The sequence below is a fragment of the Lepeophtheirus salmonis genome, chromosome 14 (genome assembly GCF_016086655.4).
Source record: "Lepeophtheirus salmonis chromosome 14, UVic_Lsal_1.4, whole genome shotgun sequence".
In the NCBI taxonomy this organism is placed as follows: Eukaryota; Metazoa; Arthropoda; class Copepoda; order Siphonostomatoida; family Caligidae; genus Lepeophtheirus; species Lepeophtheirus salmonis.
The window spans coordinates 33,533,013-33,557,386 of record NC_052144.2 but is presented as its reverse complement, the minus strand read 5'-3'; the positions used below and the strand labels follow the sequence as shown (position 1 = coordinate 33,557,386).

General features: G+C 30.8%; 1 protein-coding gene across 6 annotated transcripts in view; it reads left to right on the top strand.

Annotated features, from left to right (window-relative positions):
- LOC121129836 (protein tramtrack, alpha isoform) overlaps nucleotides 1–24,374 on the top strand; it is an 80,250-nt gene that overhangs the window by 27,109 nt on the left and 28,767 nt on the right. For 2 of the 6 annotated variants that reach the window (XM_071893473.1, XM_071893470.1), the window contains exon 1: nucleotides 7,073–16,294. The exons of the other annotated variants lie outside the window; for them this stretch is intronic. The gene's annotated coding sequence lies outside the window, so the exon portion shown is untranslated. Of the gene's footprint in view, nucleotides 1–7,072; nucleotides 16,295–24,374 lie in introns of those variants that run through there. 6 annotated transcript variants of the gene reach the window in all.

The window sequence follows — 24,374 nt, the reverse complement described above, 5'->3', positions numbered from 1 at the left end:
TGCTGTGGATATTCTAAATATTCTAAAAAACTTGAACAGTCTAAAACTCACCCCCAACGGAATTCGAAAATTTTGACTATAATCCAACTCTACTCAAAATTAAAAACCATCATATATATGAGATAAGTGGGAAATGTATTTCTAATCAGACTCTCATTTATATAAATACAATATATGTAGTATGCTGCTATCAGTTAAGCAAGGTCTTCATGGGCTTTTTATTGTGGTTGTGTTTTCATAAAGGCCTTTGTTTGTAGTTAATATGATTATAGCACAGATGTACTCGAAAAAGGATCCATGAATGAGAGACAGAGGAAGAAAAGCAGTACTGTTTTTTAAAGCCTAAGCAGTTCAAGCACCGTTTCCTTTCTAAGGAATAGAGAAAACATTTCCTTGTATTTCTTGTATGTATACATATATGTATTCAAGAGTATATTTTAAACCTTAGCAATAAGGAAAACAGGAGAAACATAGAACATTTGTGACGTTGCTTTCAAGATTGTCCTTTTGTTTTAAAACATTTTTATTCCCTTTCTTTCATTTTCAATAATAAATAAACATTTTCATACATCATTAAATATATAGTGAGTATGAGCAACCTAAGAAGCTCTCATGTAAGACAAAAATGTACGCAAGGAATGAACTATTTAAATGGGTGAGCCAGGATTTTCTCAATTGTTTTTATTTTTATTCAAGTTTGTGTTTATGTTGATAGCACCACATGTTATCAAAGAGCTAAAGAAATTAATCAGAAAACAAATTTGTCAAAATATTTCTTTGCCTCTTCCATGCATGCATATAATATATGTATAATTAAATAGGAATCCTTTTTTTACGAGGACCACCAAGGGTAATCCTAAATAATTATATATGTACGTATCCTCAATATTAAGGCACCCCATGTAGGCAAGCAAGTAAAGAAAAAAAAGGGGGAGGAGAAGGAAGGGAAAATGTGAAAACTGACAGCTTTCACATTCATATATTTACGGCAAACGAGGGTGCAAATGTACAAATGTATACAAAGTGTAAATTTCCACGTCTTCTCTTCTACTCCCAAAATAGAAAGCTTTACTTCATTCTATTATTTATTTAATTCCACTTATGTGTGAGTGAATGTTGTTGTATATGAGAGGTTGTTTTGTTTTTATTGAAGAAAATAATAATGATTAGATATACTTCATCCCTCTTGTCTCTATTTATTTCTTTGAAGCAAGTCCATAGGCCTATAAAAACATATAAATCACAAAATATGTATTCAATTATGTATAAAAATCAAGGAATACCTATGTTTTAGTTCAAATGAATGGCTTTAATCATTTGGGAAAATAAGAATTTTGTGATGAAAATGTGAAGATGATTTTTATCGACCCTTTTTCTTATTTGCTTTTTTGAGAAAATTGGAAAGCAAGCAAAGGGAAGGAATGGGATGCAAGGACGCGAAGCAGCCCTTTTTCTTCTCCCCCTCCCTCTTCCACCCTTCTTCCTCTACTCCTGCTTAATAAGTGTATACATACAGACTAGGCTCTCGTTGTCCTACTTTTGTTCGGCTCTTCTTTTACCCTTCTTAATGAAAAAAGAGAGAGTTAAAGGGGAGAAAATAGAAGGAAAGAAGAAATGGGGAAGGTCGTTCTAAGGACACAATACACTTTACTTATATATATAACTCACTTAATCACTCACACAACCTTCTTCTTCTTCTTGAGTGTTTGAGAGAGAGGGGGGGAGGGGTGAATGAACTTTGCAAAAATATTTACAAAGAAATTCTACAGAGGCCTAAAATAAAACGTAGAAAATATATTACGCCTTGGAACAAAAAGGATTGCCTGAACTGTTGTATAAGAAATTCCTCAATCTTAGTAGGATTGTGTAGTAGGGCGGTTTGTTTTTCAACTTTTTTGTAATATCAATTACGGCTAGTTTGGAAGAGTTGTCGTGTTGTAAGAAAATAGTCTAATCAAAATTTAATTTTTCTACGATGTCGTCTTGTTCAAAATATGAAAGGAGACAATAGTTTCTTACTTCGTCAATAAGGAGTCAAATACGGCAATAATCCTTATTTTTCATTAATTAATTATGATAGACTTGATGCTAATCTATGAAAAACATTAAGAAAGTTTTTCTTCTAAAGCTACTCTAAGGAGTAAAAAGAGAGAATAACTAAAGAAAATTTTGATCCTTCCTTTATGGAAATATAAAAAAAAAAAGGATGTGTGCAATACGTGGATCATCAAATTTAATAACTTTTTTCTATTTTCTTGTTCCATAAGACAATTTAAAAAAAAATTAAAAATACTTTTTATAGTTTGAAAAATGATCTATCAAAATAACTAAAAAAATTATCTTAGTATCTGTATTCACTATGTAAAAAGCATTTTTTCATAATTTGATCGAGATGTGTCAACTAAAGATGACCGCGTAGGACAATGCAATTATGCATAGGTCATTATTATACTATATAACAACTGTTTTTCTGTGGGATCTTTTACTTCCGATTTGTACGTGTTCTTAAGAATTAGGGAAGGGCGGTACAATTTTGGGACTGATACGTCCCTAATAATCTTTTGACTACAAAAAAAAAGACCTAGGATGTTAAAGGTTGAGCATGTTCCGTACTGAACATCTACAAACTAAGTTAGTTTATTTGGGTTATTGAACTTGCAAATTCATATAGGAAAGAGTATTTTCCCTCTCTCTTAGTATTATTTGTCCTTTCCTTGGATCAGAATATTTGAAGGAGGTTTATTTCACATTTTATTTGGCAGGAGATAAATTTACTTGCTTCCTAGAGTAAGCAACAACATAATATGACGTCAAGCTTTTCCTTATTCTTATCATATATCTTACTTTGCTGTTGTCGTTCAATGCACGTGACGAATGGTAGGTACTTTTAATGCATGGCGGTCAATATATTTTGTGCATTGCTTTACATTTGCATATCCTTACTCCCCCTTGTTGTAAGTTGTAACGGAATTGAAAAGATATTTAACGTTTTATGAATAACTAATGATACTCGTGTGGAAATTGTACGTTCTTGGATATACGGGGTGGATATATATATCCCATAATACATCTTGCAAAAATATTATTTTATACAAAACTATCTGCATTACTGTCAGTTATGTCTCTATTCAATTATGTCACCATCGGATCTTACCATAATAGTATTCCTCTTACAGAAAGAGACGCACGACTTACAGAAGTAGTCTGGAAATATTTCACTCCAAGCTGTATGCTCCAAGATGCCTTCATTTACTCCATACTTTCATGGCGTTCTCTACATCCGTATTTCATCTCAACATTCAGTCAAAATGAATTATCAAAAAGGATTAGCATCTATGCAATAGAGTAGCGGCCACTATGACTTCTCTCAATGTACTTGAGGTTATCTGTATTTATAATAATGGGATTCTTGCCGCCCTTTTTTGAATGCTCCCATCCTCTTTCGCCTTCTTTTCTACAGTATAAACAGTCTCTCTGGACACTCCAACTTGCTTTGAAATCTCAGTTGGAGGTACAGGGTGAGGCCTCGAAAATTAGAAAATTTTAAACGTAGTTTTCACTTTTATTACATATTTTTATTTTGTGCCATTTTTATGGCAATTTTTTGAAGCAAATGTTAGTATTTCAACAATTTTTATTCAATATGCCTCCCTCCATACTGAATGATGGCTTCAATAAAGGGAAAAAAAGAAGCACTGTTAGCCTTGATGTAGTAAGAGGACAAGTTGTTCCACTCCTCCGTGCTCACGGCCTTTAGGGTATCGACATTTAGATTAGAAGTCTTGTTTGGTTTACCCTCCAAGAGTCTCCAAACAGCAAAGTCCAGGGGGTTCACGGTGGCTAGAGAACAAAGGACATAATTCTGCCTGCCAGAAGCCAGCCATGTTCTCCCTGGAGAAATGCTGTACCTCCTTGGACATGTGTGCCAGGGTGCTGTATTGGGTAAACACATATATGTCCCTAGTGAATGTGCTCTTCCACCATGGGACGTCCTTGTTGACTTTCTCGTTAGCCTTCAAGAAGTATGGAGGCATCTTACTGCCGTTGGACGCCACGACACCGAGGACCATTACTGGATGTTTGGTCCGGAATGTTCCCTTGGCCTGAACTCTTGATTCAACCAAGAAGCGATCATTTCTCCTGTTTAGAACAGCGTCCACTGTGAAGATCTTCTTATCAGTGATTGACTTGTGTGCGGAGGAGATCGTAGACCCTCTTCAGTTTTTCTTGTAGCTCGGACATTGAATTGTAACTTTGTGTCACCTCTTACGAATGGGTCAAGTACAGAATTGTCAGACTTTTAGAACTGATACTAGACGGCCTCGAAGGGGATTTTAATTTTTGAGGCCTCACTCTTTATACCCGCACGAATTAAAGCTGTTATCTTGAGTTTTGTGTCCTACTCTAATACCATTCTTTGGTGAAGTCAAAAATAATTAATGTTTACTAACAGTTAATATTATAAAATGTAGACACTAATGTTTAAAATCAGTCACTAACAGTCTCAGAATTTTGTATTTCATTTTTTTTTAGTTTCCTCCTGGTACTCATGATGAGGATGAACCTAATCCCCTAGATGATGCAAAGAGGATATTTAAATACATAAGTTTTTCTTCATCCTCAAAGGCTTAATAATAGCCTTTAGTTTGATATACTTTGACTATAACTTTTGATACATCATTCATTCGATATATTTATGCTGTATATAATATATACATCTTTCTTTTTTGAGAAGTTCCTTTCCTCAGACATTAACTCTTTTTTTTCTTTTTCTCCCTCTGTTCTATTTATATACATATAGAGAGATAAGATACACATATATGTTTTTAAGCAAGAAAGAACTGTCAATGGATTAAGAACATAGTAATAATAAAAGAAAGGTCGTTTCTACATGCCTCCATTGTAGGATTAGAAAAAATCCACTAGTGTCTAGAGTCTTACAAATAGGAAAAATGAACGAAAATTGAAAGAATAGTTCATATTTAGGGATGGGAATATTAATTTAATTGAGGTGAGCTTAAAAACCACCCCTGAGAGAATGTAATAAAGGGTATGATAACTTTTGGGGTCGAAATATCTGCTGGCAGAGATCACTAGTGATGCTATTCGTTTTCATTTTGTGGCTTACGCCGGGTTTTGTTTTTTTGTTTTTTTCTTAAGTTGAATCACGGAAGAGTGAATTTTCTTCTCCCAAGCTGTTGACATTATTATTTAAGTCCTGAGGAGAGAAATCCTTTTCTACTACACATCAAGCTATCGTTGATATATATAGAACCGGATTGAACCAGATTGTGTGTGCAGATAAAAGACGGAGCGAACCCCTGAGGATCTGTTGCGGAGTTATAATTGTAAGCCCTTGTTGGAATCAGAGTAGAAATTAAAGATCAACATCGGAGTAATTATTGTACATGTCCATGTTAATTTCCTCCTCCTCCTTGTCACAGCTGTTTTCAGTTGATCTAATGAAACGTCATGACAGATTAGCTCCTCCCCAAATAAACATTATTCAACTGTCAGGGGTACCAGATTGTTTTTCAATTTTTTTTATTAACTATGCCTCCAATTAGCATAACTGGAGATTCCTATGTTGCACATTCCATATATACTTTTATCTATGGTCACCTACGTTTAGCCAATATTCACATTTTTTTGAAAAATTAACTTTTTTCGAATAAAATTTCAAAAATTACATTTTTGAAAAAATTGTTTCAAAATTTTAAACTTTTGGGAAACATCACAGCTATTTAATTTTTTCAAAAAAAAAACTTAATAAATCCACAGCTGTTGAGACACAATTAAATTTTTTAGAAAAAATTTACGAAAAATTAATTTCTATTAAAAAAATTTTAGAATTTTTTTTTCAATTATTAAATTTTTCTCTTAAAAATTTAAAAATCATATACTATTCACAGAAAATGAAATTTTTTTCCAAAAATTTTTGAAAATCTATAGCTGTTCACCAAAAATTTCAAAAGTTAAATTTTCTAGTAAAAAGGTGATATTCCTTCATTTTAGGTGGGAGGGGGGGGGAGGTACAGCACCTCCAGCCACCCCCTATGGACGCCCCTTTTGTTTTTATCAGTTATTGATAATGAAACCTACATATTATGTAGATAGGCCCTAATAAGGAATATATTTAAGTATTTAAATATCCTTGTTATAATTATTATTTTTTAAAGCAATATCTACTATAGGTATGTATATACATTCAACCACAGCTGATAAAAACGAAGGGAGGACTCTTTAAAAACAATAATAAAAGGTAGAATATTATATGTAGAGGGAGAGGGAATTCAAGGTCATTCCGAGGGAGGAACAACATATAAGTATGTATGCATGTATTTTTGTTGAGGGAGGGAGGAAAGGCCGTCTTGCTCCTGTGTTCAAACACTTATTCTATTTCTCCCAACTATTTACATGCATACCTACTACATACTTCAAGCCAAAAAGTGACTCTATATACCAACTACAAATACACATACATAATGTAAATTTTGAAATGGAATATTTATTATGAAAAGTAATGATAATTCAAAAGCACAGAGGCATATCAAAGTATGTAACTTGGTACATTGTACAATTTACATTGAAGTGTATATATATATATAAAGCATGCTTCCTTATTTTGCATAAAACAATTTTAATAAATATTTGTCTAGCCTCCAAAAATAATCATAAAGATATTTTCTATAATTACTCCATGGATGAGCAAAATTTTAGAATAACCTAAGGAAAATTTGATCATATATATGATCTTGCCTGGATCATCAACATTTCCCAAGGGCGTCCGCAGGGAGTGAACTGGAAGGGCTGTAGCCGCCGCCCCCCTCCCAAAAAAAAGAAATTTTTTCTTTTTACTGTAAATTTTTTTCTTTTTTACTGTAAATTCTTTTCATTCGGTTAAATTATACAATAGAGCAAAAAATTTTATATTTGAATTTTTTCTTACCCCCCAAAAAAAAATAATAATAATAACGTTTGTACACCAATCCTTGACAGTGGGGATGACATTTTTTGAAATATACTCGGCATTTTTCTTCCTCTGAACACTTTTTTTTTTTTTTTTGCTCATATTATGTCTCACTGTTAAAATAAACTTACCATTGAAATTATATACTGATCAGTGAGCAAACTGTATACATAAAATTGTTTTATGCAAAATAGCGAAGAATGGTTTACTTTAAATCTTTGTTGACTAAATTAATTTTTTCAAACCTTGAAAGATGATTTCATACAAAAATGTTCATAGATTATTTTATTAACAAATGACAACTTTTCCTCTCTAATGTGCATTGCACTTTACAGTACGTATACCCACAAAATTAGAAGGGAAAAAAAGGTTGCATAGGATATTTCCTCTACGTTTCATAATCAAAACTAAATTATGAATTAGGTAAGTGCAATAAATAATTGAATAATGGTTGTTTCAAAGTTCACTCTAATGACCCCACCTGAAGGAGGATGGATCCGTTTGATGAAAAAGAAGGATTTTTACGATTATGTAATTCAACATCATTTTCCTTTCATAAATCAAATTAACTAAGAACGGAAGCTTACAAAAAAAAAAAAAAAAAAAAGAAAAAAATAATCCTCCTTTTGAATTGATACCTACCTTTGTGGGAAATGACCTTTTCCTAACCTTCTTTTATATATATTATACACATGTTGATGACGTACATATAATTAGAATCAAACTTTATTTTCTCAGAGAGGAACATTTTACATTTTGTATTTCTATGTAGTGTGCATATATAGTACGATAAAAGGTCACAATTCTTGAATTACGGGCTATATCATTTGTGTGTGAGATAGGCGTCCCTAGACTGATTGAGAGCTTCCTTCGTAAAAGAAAGAAAATAGCAATGATTTGTAAGCGATTCAATATAGGTAATAGGCTGTAGCCCCCCAAAAAAAAAAAAAATGGAATTTATCTTTTTGATAGAAAATTTAATATTTGAAAATTTTTTCGAAAAAATGTAACATTTGCAATTTAATTTTCAAAATTATTTTTCAAAAAATTTAATTTTCTGTTAATAGATATAAATTTTATATAAAACATAGTAATTTTTTGGGAACAACTTCGAATTTTTGATTTTTTTTTTTCTCAAAAAAATTAATTTTTTAAATATAACAGTAAAATTTTTAATTTTTTATCCAAAAAATGTAATAATTCAGAATTAATATTTGAAATTTTTTTCCAGATTTATTTTTTGAGTGAAAAGCTGTGGGTTTTTGAATTTGTTTCCAAAAAATTTACTATTTCAAATTTTTTCCTAAAGCCAATCCCAAATATAATCCTGCGGACTCCCCTTAATGTTTTCATCTTTAGCGGCCTTTCTGATAGAGTATCTGAAGCCATGGTACATAATGCCCAATTCTCTAAACCAAGTAGCGAAACGCCCCTGTTAGATAGAGTATATTCTTTAAATGTGCACCCCGGCCCCTTCCACAAGATGTCACCTTTTATGATACAACCGATGACACTACTACATTATTTTCCTTCGTGCAGTTTTTTATCCCTACACATAATTTACCTGGTTTATTCAATTAAAGGGGAGAATTCAAAGAGGTTGAGAGGTTAGTAATAGAGTAGTCCTAGAAAAAAATACATTGAGTCGACAAGATGTGCAAATGATTGAGCGAATACTTCAGCTTACATAAAGGATATATGACATCACATTTGATTTTTTCTCTTAGGTTTACGGGTTAAGAACTTTACAGATAAAATCATTGGCAATTCCAACTTAAAGAAATTATATTCAACTTTGACTAACTCTGATGATGTGATAAAAAGTGAATCAATTAACTTATTCTCTTTAATTGGTTTTAAAATTCCAGTTTATACTCTTTGTCATAGCTGCGCTGTTCCTTACAGCAGAATTTTAATATACTACATCAATACTATAACAAACTGTCAATCAAAATTACTTTATCCTGTCAATGTATTTGTTGAGACGTATATTTAGTTTCCTCCGAGAATTCAACCTGTTAATTCAATTAACAGGGTAAATTTATTAAGTATTGAGTATTATCCAAGGGGTACTAGGAAAAGTGCCCTGTGGAAATTTGCCCTTGGAAGATTGTCCTGGAGAAAATTACCATGGAGGAAAATTGACCTTTTTAATCAAATTCATGATGAATAATAACATATTATAAATTCCCTTAATATTAATTATGACAAATATCTGAACATATTTGTGTGTTCCATTCCTGTACCTTCAAGTGTGAGCAACATTATTGCAATACAATTTCATTGCAATTTTTTAAATTCAATCCAATCTTGTAAGAAATGGATCGAGATGATTGCCCTCAGATTGGCCTGGGGTAGTGTGGGATTGCTGGAAACCTCAGTCAATGCATCCAATACATCCAAGGAACGCCTTTAATATCAAAAAAATAGTTCCAAGCCCTCGGGTTGCACGGGGTACTTGGTGTTGTTTGCTGGTGATTTTTAACAATCCTCGGGATCCCGGTCATCCCGAGGGCTTTAAACTTGTTTGTGGTGTTAGAGGGGTTCCTTGGACGAATTGTCTTGATATTGCAATAATATTGCTCACACGAAAAAGGGGACAAAAAACTTGTGGGGCAGTCAGCTATATTTATAAATATATTTACCCCCTTGGTCTTCGTTTGGCCACTTGACTTATAGTAGCCTAAGTAGCCATGACCACCTGTTTTCATTCTATGCAATTGAAAAGGAGTTGCTCTTATAGCAAATTCCTCGTAATAGTATATGTTCCTGCACTTACAGGAATAATGTTTGTATTCATCTGATCAATGACTTTTTGAATAGACATGATATGTTTTTATAACGTCCTGAACCATCGTTCAAACAGCCTGTTTTAACGGTCATAATACCACACACACAAATAGATATTCTTCCCCTCCTCCTCCTCCTCAAATAACTAATTAACTTTTTATTCCAAATGATTTTTATTTTTTACTTTTTCAAAAAATATTAATAACAATTTAATGAATAATGAACTTTTCTAAAGATGAAACATTCCTGCTCCTTCGGATAATAACAGGACTTTATACAATGTGTACCTAAGCACATAGGTATACATAATGCCTAGAGGATGAACACAGACACCCCTTAGAGGTGTATGTTCATTTCCACGCACAAATAAAATGACTCATATGTATAGAGCATAACTAGTAAGGGAGTGATTTAAGGCCTAAGCAATTTTCCTTCCACTTATTTAGAAGGCTTCTCCTTTGTAGAGGAAAAACAAAGATATTAATACAAGTATGAAATAATATAAATAAAGGCAGTGGATTCGTTAGGCTTCTTCCCTCAAATACTCCCCCCTTATTTTTCCTCACACTCTATTCTACTAAACGAAAATACCCCTCTTTGCATCATCTCATATTTTTTGTTGTAAGTTTGCAAACAATGGGAGGCCCTCAAATATTACAAGCACAAGGCATACTTTATATATGTATGTATAGTGAGACTCGGATAGACTCACACCCAATCCTCCCCACCTCCTCTTTTTGCCTCCCATATAAGTCACGGTAATGAACACGAATTAACAACCAAAGAAATGGGTGTTACTTTTTCCTCTTCATAGTTTTAATTTTTAATTTTTCTATAACTATATGTATATATATGGTTGAACACACATATCATTAGCATAATGTAAATCTCTCTCTTTACTCCAAGCTTCCCAGAAGTGTCGTCATCCGGTAAACAATTCTACTACTAATGAATAAGGATTTATTTCTGTGGAACACTTGGAGTGACGTAATTTGAAGGACTCTAATTATTATTTTGATCCACAAAATCCTTCATGTGAAAAAAATTGCAAAAGGAAATAATTTAAAGAAGTAGAGCTTTAACTCATATATCACTTTGTTACCTCAAAAAGTCCCCAGGAATATATTTGGGTTGGTTTTTGGATTTGATTTTTTTCCAATTCCAAAATTCCAAGGTTATTCAAAGACAATTATATTTTTAAGAAGAAAATTCCAAAAAATAATTGCAATTCACAGAAAATTATATTTTTTGGAAAAAAATTATTCAAATATTTAAAATTATAAAATTCATTCCTTTACAAAAATTATAATGAAAGGAATGGATTATATCTGAACTAAAACTAATTTGAACTCAACTAATCAACGTTCAAAACATTGATAAGGAAAAAATATGCAGAAAAATCGAGAGCTGACGACCCAATACAGTATAAACTTTTATGATAGTAAGGGCAAAGAGTCCATGAACAAAGTATCTAGACATGCTTTTGCTATTTTTTGCTCAGCCCATGTTTACATTTGATGTATACAACATATTTATTTAACATTATCTCTCCTTATAGTGCATGTACAATATATAGCCTATGTTTGCTCTTTTAAAACCCTCCCATAATACCTTCATACATATTTTGTACTCCTAATCAATGGCAGAGTTTGAAAATTGTTCTAGAGGGGCCCAATTTGTTTTTATACCTCTTATAGCCGTTTTATATTTATAAAACTGCTTTTGGGATTCTCACCCACCGTAATCCAAAACAGTGGAACAGATCATCCTGAAATTTGGCATGTAGACTTATAAAATAACCAAACATGTTCCTATGATATATTTTTGGGCCCCTGAGGTCATTAAGAAGCTGTTTTCAATCAAAATAAAACAATCAACAAGAAATTGTGTTCTTGTCTCTTTGGAAAGGGAGCATTTGTATGGAACAACTTATGACTTTATTTGTTTTTCAAAAAGAACAAATTCTGGTATACGTTTCAAGTCAGGGAAGGAATCGACAGCTGACAACAAAATACATAGTATATTTTTGTGTAAATAAGGTAATGCCGTGCTATATCTCTGTCTCTGTCAGGGACCTCTGTTAGTAGTATATAATGTATACATATTCATATAATAATACCTCTATGCCTCTAACACTGCGATCCATTTCCATCAACAATGAATTATTATTATTATCACAAAACCTCTCAAATTTTCCTAAAATAAATTAAAATAAAATTTCCAAAAAATGATGAAAACAAACCATGGTTCGTTGTTCACTATGTGTAATAAAGGGATTAATTTGGATTCCATTAATGGAAATGTATACTGTGTTTTTTTCTTCTTCTTTAAGATGATGTGCAGTTCATCATTCATAGCTGATAACCTACCACACAATCTTTCAGATAAAGGAGAGTTGTATCTACATTCTATATATCATATCCCTCGTTTGGATTAAGAAAAGAAGTTGAATTAACAGGGTGTGTATATTTAAAGGTTTGGTATAAATTTAAACTTTTTTTTCTTTTTTTTTGAAAAGAATTACAAAATCCACAGCTGATTACAAAAATAAAATTTGGAAAAAAATTTCAAAATCCACAGCTGCTAACAAAAAGTTTCAAAAATTAAATGTCAGGAAAAAAATTTCAAAAATCCACAGCTATTCACAAAAAAATTAATATATTAATTTATTTTCCAAAAAAGGTAATTTTGTGTAATATAATATGGATTTACAGATTTTTTTTTTTTTTTCATAAAATTAAATATTATAAATGTTTTGTGAATAGCAAATAATAAGTTTATTGGAAAAAATCTCAAAAATTAAATATCAATTAAAAAAATTGAAAAAAAAAAATCAAATATTCACAAAAAATTTAATATATTAAATTTTTTGTAAAAAAATTCAAAAATCCATAGACGTTCTTAAAAAATAATTTTTTTGGAAAAAAAGCAAAATACATAAATGTTAACAAAAAAATTTCAAACCATAAATATTTTCGAAAATAATTTCAAATATTTAATTTTCTAATCAAAAACAAAAAAAATTCTTAATTTGGGAGGCTACAGCCCCTCTAGCCAATAGACTGTAGATTACCCTGATTATCCATGTTTTTTTTCCCCTATGCCTACATTGAAGATGATAAAAGGTTCTGTCTGTAAAACATTTTGAGTTGTCTTGCAAATCCAACGTGTAAGATAGCAAAAAATACTTATGTACCTAAGTTGTACATGGGTACATAAGTATAGACTTAGTACATCTCTCAGATATAATCTTTTTTTTTTATAATAAATCTCTTTTGGCTGTTCACTTATCTGTATATGGCAATGATTCGTACTTTTTTTTCCTTGACTCGGTGGAGCACCCATTATGTACCTTGTCTTATTAGAGATAATATGATGTTCATACTTGCTTTTGTTAAAGGATTTTGCAAGCAGGAAAGGAGTCGTCTTTTCAAAGAGCTCCTTTACGTACAAAAAAACACCTAATCAAACAAACTTTTGAAATATTACAAGTCATACTTTTTCTTTGGTTACTCATGCCCATTTGTGCAACAAAATAAGTATTAGTGTTGGGTTTCCGCATTGTAATCCAACTATAAGATCGAGTTAATTCGGTTCGTTAAAGAAATTTGCTATGGATCTGTTCCACCAAAAAGATTTGCTTTACTCGGGATCACTCAGTATTTGGTCTAGTCTGATATTATAGAAGAATTTTATTTGTATAATGATGTCATATGACGTCATTAAAGTGTTGCAATTCCTATACTCTGAATAGGTGGCAAATCATTCACTAATAGACGGTGTATTTCACTCTAAAATCAGAGAATGTGGTCGCAATAGAAATGTCCCTCTAGAAAAAAACACTTATCGTCAATCCGGGAAAAGGTTCAGGAGTGTCTGCAGGGGAGGGGCTTGTAGACCCCCTTCCAAAAAAATAAAATAATAAATTTTTGCCTATTACAAGAATTTTTTTTCTTATTTGGGCAAGTTAAGCATCAGAGTAAAAAAAAAATAATATTTGAGGTGTAGTTTTTTAAATTGTTTGTGAGTAACTGTTGATTTTCGGATTTTTTTTCCAAAAAGTTGAATATTTTAAACTTCATTTCCTAATTTTTTTTTTTCCCAAGAAATTTAATTTTCTACGAGCAGCTATGAATTTTTGTAATTTTTTTTTTTTCTTTTTTTTTTTGAAAAATGTTTATATATTCCTGTGGACAACCCATGTGTTCTGCCCAAGACAATGTGTCAAAACTTGTATGTACATAATATAAACCTAAATTCAATTATTCCTGCTAAGTAATATATCATTGGACACTTTCTCTTTTTTTACGAGAAGAGAAGGGATTTTTGCAAAATGGATTGCAAAAAAACCCAATACTAAATGGCAAATATGTATAATACCCCTATTCCACACCATTTCGTCTCCTTCCCTTATACAACTCTTAGTCTATTCATGATTCTCTCACAGCCACGTACGTAGTTATACCCCTGTTTATTTAGAATTGTCTCGTTTCTCCCGTCTTTTATACATTTATGTATTCCATTCTCTAATGGCTTTTTTTGTTACCTGTGCGAAAATAACAACAACAACAATAAAATAATAATAATGACTCTTGTAATATAAATTACCCTGAAAAAGGGGCCTAGGTAAGGGAGGCTGGTTGTGCCTAGGTAGGTGCGCCCGTCAATTATGATATTAGCAAGAAGTGTTTCACTCATGAATATACATATTATGAACTATGTAGCTACGTAGGTAATGAAGGATTCCATTGTGAATATTTGATGACGTCATATTTGGCAAAAATGAGTTTTTTTTCTCAGATCAATTATATATTTTGAAAATCCTCTAAAATTTGACTAATGATTATTAACAATCTACGTCACACAAATATAATATATTTACTGAAGAAAACAAACGATAATATTCTACTTGCCAGACTTTTGATTCAGGCCCACATCTAAAACTGCCCCACCACGAAAGTCCAATAACTAGCTTACAAAATTGTAAAAGTCTTATTATTTAATTTTAAAAAGTGTATGTGTTATTTTGTGAAGTTGTATTTGATCTATGGCTATGAAAATGATAATAATCTGGCCCCTTGTTTGAAAAGCATAGGTGGGGTATATAAACTGAAGTCCTCACCCTTACTCTCAAGATTTCATATATGAATATGTATACATATATTGTAAACCTAGTATCTAAGAAATAGAAAATTTACTCCCTATTACAAATTTCAAACTCCCCTTAAAATGTATAGGTGGCCTTCCCTTGATATAGAGAACCCTTATTCTTATAAATTCGAACAGTCAGCTATTCATACACATTATGATCTTTCCATTCAAGACCCTTTACGTAGCCGAATCCTCAAATTACATACTACTTCATACTACATACTTCGTAGCAGTTTGGATTCAAATAGTCTTCTACGTATTTTCGCGGAACTCATTCCCTAGACTGGCATTGGTAAAACATGTATGCAAACCTTGGTGGGCATACATGTGTACTGCCTATGTGTATACATAATAATGTCCTTTAAATGAATGTACAACACATGTCGATTAGCAAATGTGGATAGAAGCTCCTTCTATCGTTATTTTTATGTATAGTATATAAATATCTAATATGACGTATTGACGTCTGTATATGTGTACTACATTAAATGATATCCAACACACGAAAAAAGCAGAGGGAGAGAAGTATGTATTAAATTATTATATAGAAGAAGAAGAAATATATCTGCCACACAACGGCCTACGCCACCCTAAAATGGGCCCACGTTCATAATATATTTTTGAAGAGGGGGAATAGTTATAATTCTACCGCAAGGGCCCCCTTCGAGTATATTTTCCACTTGAGAGATTCTTGTACTCTAACCAAGAAGCAGAAAAGAAGGGGTTCCAAGAAAGGATGAACAGTCATTACATAACAATTCGTCCATTAGGTTTTTTTTTTTGCCTTTAAGGTATTAATGGAGTAAGCAAATAAATTAAAAGGGGTTTCAAAGCAAAGAAGAAGAAGAAGGTACTATAAGGTATATATAAAATATGATGTTTGTTCCTACATAGGTCCACCCTGTTTGTTGCTATGGTCAACGTTTTTATTTATATTATGCAACACAATAGATATTGGTGTTTACCCCATCACCTATTTCAATTAAGAGTTATTATTCATTACTTATGAGTTCTGTTATATTTATAATAACTTAATTCAGTTATTAAAGTAACTACTATGACCCACAGAGTTCCAAGTACCATGATAACAGTACTACGCTCAGTATTTCTAAGTGTAGATTCACTTTAATAACCTTGGGCAGACCTCCGCACTTCTATTTATTCAAAATGCATTTTCTCATATACATATATATTTGTCTAGAAATGAAAAACAAGATACATCTTTTTTTTTTTAAAGTTGTCTTTTTTTTTATCACTGTCTATTTCTGATTTGCGAATGGCTAATAAAAAACCTATTCTCCTTAAGATCTCTTTTTTTTTTCTCGAAGTATGTATGATGGACACTGGCTCATTGGCTTATTTCATGCTACAATCTACGTTCAAGTAAGTCTTTGTTTGAAAACAAATGGAACAACTAAAGTTTGCCTTATTTTTATTTAAAATATAATGGACACAGTTCAATTCTTTAATTATTTAGCATGTGTCATAAACTAGGGAAAATATTTACATTATGTATTTAAAAAAATCAAATTCTCCTAGTAGCTTGCTGCCACCATTGTGTTGTAAACCTATAATTAGCACAAAATTACATTAGCAACACAATAAATGTCTTGATATAATATGTGAAACTTTTCCTTTGCTATTTCTTTTTTCATTTAAAAAAAGAAGTTAGATCAGATTGGAGGTCATTTCTCTCCATGTTTAGAAATTGAGACATTAATAATATATATTATGTATTTAATTCAACTCTTGCGAGCCTCTTTTGAAAACCTTGCCAAATTTAATTACAGCATACATTGACTCAAAAACATGACGTTATCGAACATCTTAGGCATTGTTTGTTTATTTATATATTTTTCTTTGAAATATATGTTTTGACTCTTGCCGTTGTGTTTATTTGTTGTTAAATATATTGAACCCTTCTCCAAAAATGGGCCCACACGTGGTTCAAACATGATAGAAGCCAAAGTTTTTGGGGATTTTTTTTTAATAAATAAAGTTTCATGTTATAGGTGAAGGATCAAAAGATAACAGACTTGAATATTATGTGCCGCCAATGCTTTTTGTTCATTTTTAAGAGCCTAAAAACTTGAACGATTAATCATAAAATTTAGTTATTCATTTCTTTGCTTCTTTTTATTGCTATCCAACGACATATTTCAACCCAAAGACTATTCCCAAACATAGAGTGAAAACGACGACTAGATAATTCATTTTTATTCAAATTTATTTGGCAATAAAAATAGTTTTTTGTCCCATAAGTGCACCTAGGGTATTAAATATAAAGGATATTACATTATAACTAACTTTGGAATCTCCATAAGTTCACAGGGTGAGTTCTGCGAGAAAAAAATAGAATATGATTGTATTTTAACTTATTATTACATAGTTTGTTTATATACCTGATGATGATAGTGGCGCTACCTTACGTTTATTATTGCTTATTGGTAGTTTGTATATTATTGGTGTATTACGGCAACATCTACGCTATCTTGCGGATGTATATGGGATGTTGTTTTTTTTAGACCTCTCATAATCATAAGGACCAATCGAAACGTTTACCCCTTATGTCAGTAATCAAAATTGTTGAATGTTTGTCTAGATATTATAAAGCTTAGTATGGGAATTAAAAAGGAGGTATGTAGGTGTTGGAATTAGGTTAATAGGGTTTATATTTAAAGTAGATTTATTCTAGTTTTTATTTTCTTTAAACAATGGAAAATTCTTCTTATTAATAGTATTTTTATAGCCCTCATTACCTGATATTGATGCATCGATATTAATAGCAATAATACATATGGTTATGTCACGAACGAGGTGATGACTTTTATCCTTTAAGAAAACTATATCCGAATTAATTTTTAAACTATCAAATGAGGCGTCTCACATCACTAAAAAAAATGCACCTTCACCTACGCAACTTTCATTTGAATTTAATAAAGGAGTCTGATGGGTAAGATTGCAAATTATAAGCATTTTCTATATCCAAAGAAAAAAAGAAACCGAAAATTTACATAGTAAGCCTCACAATTTGAAGAATGTTTGAGAGAAGAAAAGCTTAGCTGTCATGGCGTTTTGTTAAAATAGCTGCGAGCAACTATGAAATGAAAGAAATAAACACAATTCTTACTCCGTTTCTAGTAAGGTCATAGGCAGGAATTATTCCATTTTCATTCCTCGATTAATCTTTGAGTCTAACAATAACATACAATTGTCAATCTTCAGCGTTACTCTCAATCATCATTCCGGAGAACATAAATTCGTGTTTCCACTTTATATTGATATCCTCAAGAATAAAATGATAATAACTTCTGAAAATAAAAAATACTGTTAAGGTTGCCAACAACAAAAACACTCGCACGCCAAAAAACCCTTAGGATTTACAATCCTACTGATGGGTAAACTTTGTTGTACAGATAAATATATAAAAAGGTTGCGTTATAAACTTAAATGAGTTCCGAATATATGAAATATAATAAACATATAATTATTTTGTTTGTAAAGGAGGGTACAGTTACATCACTTGTTTAGTTTTTAGCATCAATTACCTACATTTACTTTAATTCAAAAGCTCCAAAATCTAACACAATATACCAACATAGATTTGAACCTATTTTGAGATTTAACTATTGAGTAGTTATTCAAAAATTTGAATTAGCAATGAATACACACCATCAAATATTTAAACTTTTCCTGTAGCTGAGAGACGGTTGTAACAATTAAAAACTCAAATTTGAGTTAGAAGTTAATAAAATTAGACAAACTAATCTTTTTTGAGAAATAAATAACTAGATTTTTCAAACTTTTCAATAACTAATTTTCAATTTATTTCAGTATATCTAATTAGATACAATATTGATGAGTCACTGATATGAATTTTATATCGGGAAAAATCACTATTCAAAACTTTGTTACAGCCCTGTCCTGACCAGCAAAAATGATTCATATCAAAAGTCTAAGCATATAAAATAATAAACAATACGAGGAAAATTTGTAACACTTGTTAGAACCAATTCCTTTTTTACTGAGCTTCACAATTTTTTACGTTAATTATCAATGAGTGTATTGAATCTTGATAAAATTATACCAACTGATGTTAAAATAATTAATAGTTCAAAAGGTATCATGTACAGAATAAACAATGAAAAATATGACTGCACTTTTAAAAAAATAATGTTAGTCAGAAATATTATTTTATCGCATAAAGTAAATTTAAATCGAATATCTCAAAGAAAAGTTTTAAAACAAAATCACACCATATTATAAAATGTAATATTAATTTGTGGATCCAGCTATTAATATATTCAATGAAAGAGACGTGATGTCATCTTTTTTTTTTTTTTTTTTTTTTTTTGGTCTCTGTTACTCCTTTAGACATTTTCTGGAATGGTGGATCCTATTTTCCATTTGAGAATGTATTTTATATTTAGAGGAAAATGAAACACACTCGGAATATATTTATATATTTTTAGATTCTACGCAACCTCTTACAAATATTCTTCTGATTATATTTTGGACTTGTACACAAATTATTGTCGATTTTATTAAATATTTATTTTATTATTCTATTTAATCCTTAGGGGATGCTGCAAATTGCACTTAAAGTAGTCAAAATAGGTCAACACTATACAAGAATGAGGAATCCATGAATTTTGTTAAAAAATTCCAGGGTTTCATAAATATTCTTAAATCAAATAAAGGTTCTAAGCTATAGTTTTTAATCCTGCCTATATAATATCATCCCATATATTTTAATACAAGGCCTATAATCTACCCTATATGTATAAGAAATAAATCAATTTATCGAGAATTGATCTTATTCTTTATTTACACCATATTACATAACATTCTCGGAGTAATTTATAGATTCTAAACAGCCTCTACAAAATATTTTTAGAGGTTATGTGATTTATTAAGCAATACCTTTGCGTAGAAATAGAAAACTATTATACTCTACTGTACAAAAGTTTTTTTGGATGTAAAAAAGATCTGACCATTTGAAATAGCTATCTTGTAACGTATTTTGTGACCTTAAGTATATGAATTTGTAAATTATACAATTATTTAACTTTATTCACAGTACATATAATCATAAATCATCATATAGCAATTTACATAATATATTATTATTAATTAGAGTTTCACACTGTACGGCTTGATCAGCAGACAAATACTTTTAATTCTGTGTACTAATCCCTTACAGTAAGAGCAATATTTATTATTTGTAGTTTCGCTTAACTGATGGCCACGCCAAACTCCGGACTCTAAGATATAAATAGTATTAAGTGTATAACAAATATTGTTCTGCAAGAACTGAATTAGTATGTTTTGTTAAACCATATCACGTATCACTATAGTTTTGCCTTAAAACCCTTCGCCTAAGGTTAAATTAGGTTCATACCATTTAATCCTTTTATAGTAATAAATATTACATATTTTGATTAAAAAAATCAAAGGAACATCAATTTAAACTAAAAATAAACAATAAAGACGTATTTAATTATATATTATGAGGAAATATCCTTAAGGCAAAATGGCTTTACAACTAAGTGGTTTAAGGCAAAACGTCCTGATGCAAAATAGGGTAAGGCAAAAGTACCTAGCACCGTCAACATTTGATTAACAAATACTACTAATGCTACGGAAGTTTTGTTGACTATAAAATCACAAAACCTTTTAAAAGCTTCAACAACTGCCTGTACAGCTCGAAGGAGTGATATAAAGGAAAAAGGGAAGAAAAAAAGGGGAATGATGAGGAGAAGAAAAAGGAGAGAGAGGGGGGAGGAGAGCAGAGGGTGCAGAGAAACGGGAGAAGGAGCCATCATGATAAATATTCGATCTTCCTTCCCTTTTTTTTCTGCTACTTTTAGAGACGGGGAAAAAAAGGAAAGAATAATAACTATGTAGAAGTAGACACAGGCAAGTAGAAGCAGGAGTTATTCCATTTATGTATATATACGAAAATGAATCTGAGACGCATTCCTTATTTTGCGAAAAAGCGTGCGCGCGTACACCATGTTGCTTCACTTTATTATATATTAATATTTTATATTATGTATATGAATAATGTACGTCGTACATATCTCTCAACATTATCATCCGTACAATTTATGTATCTCTCTTTCTGTTTCTCCCTTCCTCCCTCCCTCTTTCCCGTACTTTAAATATATATTATTCCTATCCAATAAATAAGAAAGAAACACACTGAAACGGATTCTTTCAAACAAACGTTGGAAGAAGAATTTCCACATCAGGTACATTGCGAGAAGGAAAAGAAAAAATAAAGGATGATATGTTGTGTTGTTATTGTACCTTTAAGATTACTATAAAAAATGCAATGAGGGTATTGGCCTCTAAATTACCGGCCCCATTGATAAGCCAACTATCTACCAGGATTATTATCATTCATAAGCGTTGAAGATGATATATAATATTTTGTATACAAGTTGCAAATTGTACGTCTTAAAATAGATGAATGTACTACGACTTTAGTTATTCTAATTACTCAGTATTAATTGATGCTCTCATTTCACTTTGATCTATAATGTAGGTATATATGAGTAATGTAACTGTGGACATTTTTAAATTAATAAGGTACCTCATAATTCTTTTATTTTAATCATTTGTATTAAAAGAGTCGAAAATGACAGCATTGATATATTTAGTTATTGATTTATCCTCATCGAAAGAACTGTAAATCCTTCATTTAAAATTATTTACATGATTTAAAAGGTTGCAACTTGTACAATTTACTTATACAAGTTACAACTTGTACAAAGCACATCCATATATTATTATTATTTTATTTTTTGGTGTGTCAATAAATTTGCCGGAATGTACCCTACTCAGGGGTGGAAGGTGGGCTGGAGGGGGCTGAAGGTAACTGGGTTTTTACTTGAAAATTTTAGATATTCTTTTTTTTTTTAATTTAATATTTGAAACTTGACTTGATTTTTCAAATTTTTCCCAAAAAAATTAATTTTCTGTGAATAGCTGTAAATTTTAGAAATTTTTCATAAGAAAATTTTATTTTTGAAATTTAAATTTTAAAAATTTATTTTTTTATGATGAGTTCTTTTTTTTCGAAAAAATTATATAATTAAAATTTAAATTTGAAAAAAATTTTAGAAAAAAAAATTATTTTTTATGATGAGTTCTTTTTTTTCGAAAAAATTATATAATTAAAATTTATTTTTTGGATTTTCAAAAAATCCAAAACCAAAATAGATTGCAATGTGCCCAAATTCAATATGGGTAGATTCAGTGTCGTCGCTAGCCTCTTTTTGAGCCCCCAAAAACTTATCATATAATATATATATAAGAAATTATATTACGCCGTTGATATATTTTTTGGGTCTAAGCCCCCCAATGATGAAAGCTAGCAAACTACCCTGAGTACAGATGATAACTGAGACCATGGCCAGTTCTAACATAAGCAGGGTCTTCAACAAAGATAGATATGCGTGGCTATATTTGTATATGTGGAAAATTTAATTTCAAATCTCTTTTTCTTTTTTAGAAATTAAAATGCAGAGCCCTTTTGAAATATTTTTTTATTTATTTAGACAATAAAATGCAGAACCTTTGAGAAGATTTTAATTATTTTTTTCCATAGGGCTCTTTTTTAATCCGCATAGATTACTGTAGCCTAAGTCCGACCCTGTGGAATATTGCTTAACTTGCCGGAATGGGGGAGCATGTTATCCGAGGATAGGATGTTAGTTGCGAAAATAATGATGGTCCTACGCCATATCATTAATAGTTGATATAGCTGTGCAATCAATCTTTTGACCGCATACATATTTTTAAATACGTCATAAAATGGTCATAATATTCAAAATGTACTTTGTGGCTAAATTATATAATCTGTAAAAAAATTGCAAGAATAATAAAAAGTGCAATTTTCCTTATATTTATACTTTTTACGACTCTTTTGAAGAAAGAAAAAAAAGAGATTTTAACTCAACTTAACTCATTCATTAGTATTGAATCTATAATATAATATAAATATATATTGTGTATTATTTCATGGTATAACTAGAATCTTACGTCAAGTCAAAAGTCATTTAATACAACATATGCATGCATGTGCCTTTCAACCTTACAGAGTACTCTTATTATTCTAAGGGTTCATTGCCCAGGTTGTCGTCTCTTTTATATTCTTCCCTTTTTCTTCTTCCCCCCTTCTTCTTAATAATCGTCTGCTGCTGTTGTTCCGTGTTCGAAGTCACCCTTTTTGTTCGAGAGAAGAAGCCCTTTGTACATATTATTATGTACAGTTATGTTGATTTTATACGTAAAATGCGTATATTTATACATAAATAAATACATTCGGGGACTTCCAAGTTCCAAGCTACGAACGGAGGAGCTCAATCACGGCTCATTTAGGAAGGGAACATCTAAAAAAAGAAGACAAAATATAATAATCATAAAAACGATTTCCGGCGAAATTTTCTCTTCCTTGAGGCAAGGAAATGTGTGTGGATTGTAGACGTATTATAATAACTGACTATCTATGCTGAAAAAACATGTATATATATGTGTATTAGTGTTGGGTGTTCTGAACGTGGTTTGGTTCAACTAGAATTAGCTCTTTTTAATTTTCAGGGGGGTCCGCAGGGGAAGGGCTATAGGAAAATATAGTCTATAGTCAATAGGAAATTTTTGCTTTTTACTAAAAAAAGTTAAATACTAAAAATTTAAATTAATTTTTCTAATTTTTTTCTACAAAAATTTAGTGGATTTTTGAAATTTAAGTTATACTTTTTTTTCCAAAAAAATTAAATATTTTGTAAACAGCCTTTGATTTTTGAAATTTTTATCGGAAAAGTTTAATTTTTAATTTTTAAATTTTTTTTCCAAAAAAATTAAAAAAAACGAGCTCCCAAAAATATAATCCGTCGTACGTCCCTGATCTGTGACCAAATCCAAACAATCATTAAATAATCATTTTACTCTTGGGAAGAACTGGCTAACTACGAATAGACTTTGGGATTTTTTTGATTTTTTTTTTTAAATCGTCTCATCACTAGTATCAACACTCATATAAATAAAAACATAAATGTATTCAATTTATGAACGATTGTATGAGTATGAAGTAAATCCATCCTCCTGCCTGAGATTTATCACGGCTTCGTGTTGGAATTCCCTTGCAAAAAAAAAGCTTTAAAATAAATAAATATCACAAACACAATACAGAGTGGAAAGGAAATGGCGTTAATTATATCCATCCACTTACTCACTCCCTAAATAATTCCTAAACAACCCTTTAGAAATGCAATTGAAAATGTTATGTAATATTAATAAATTGCTGTGAATTCTGATATCACTAGTTACCAAAATATTTTTTTTACAAATACTTTGATACATACTTTCTGTAGGTAATAAATATATTACCTACAGAATAGGTATATAGATAAAACGATGATGCTATTTCCGATTCATCCTTCCAACAAAATATTAT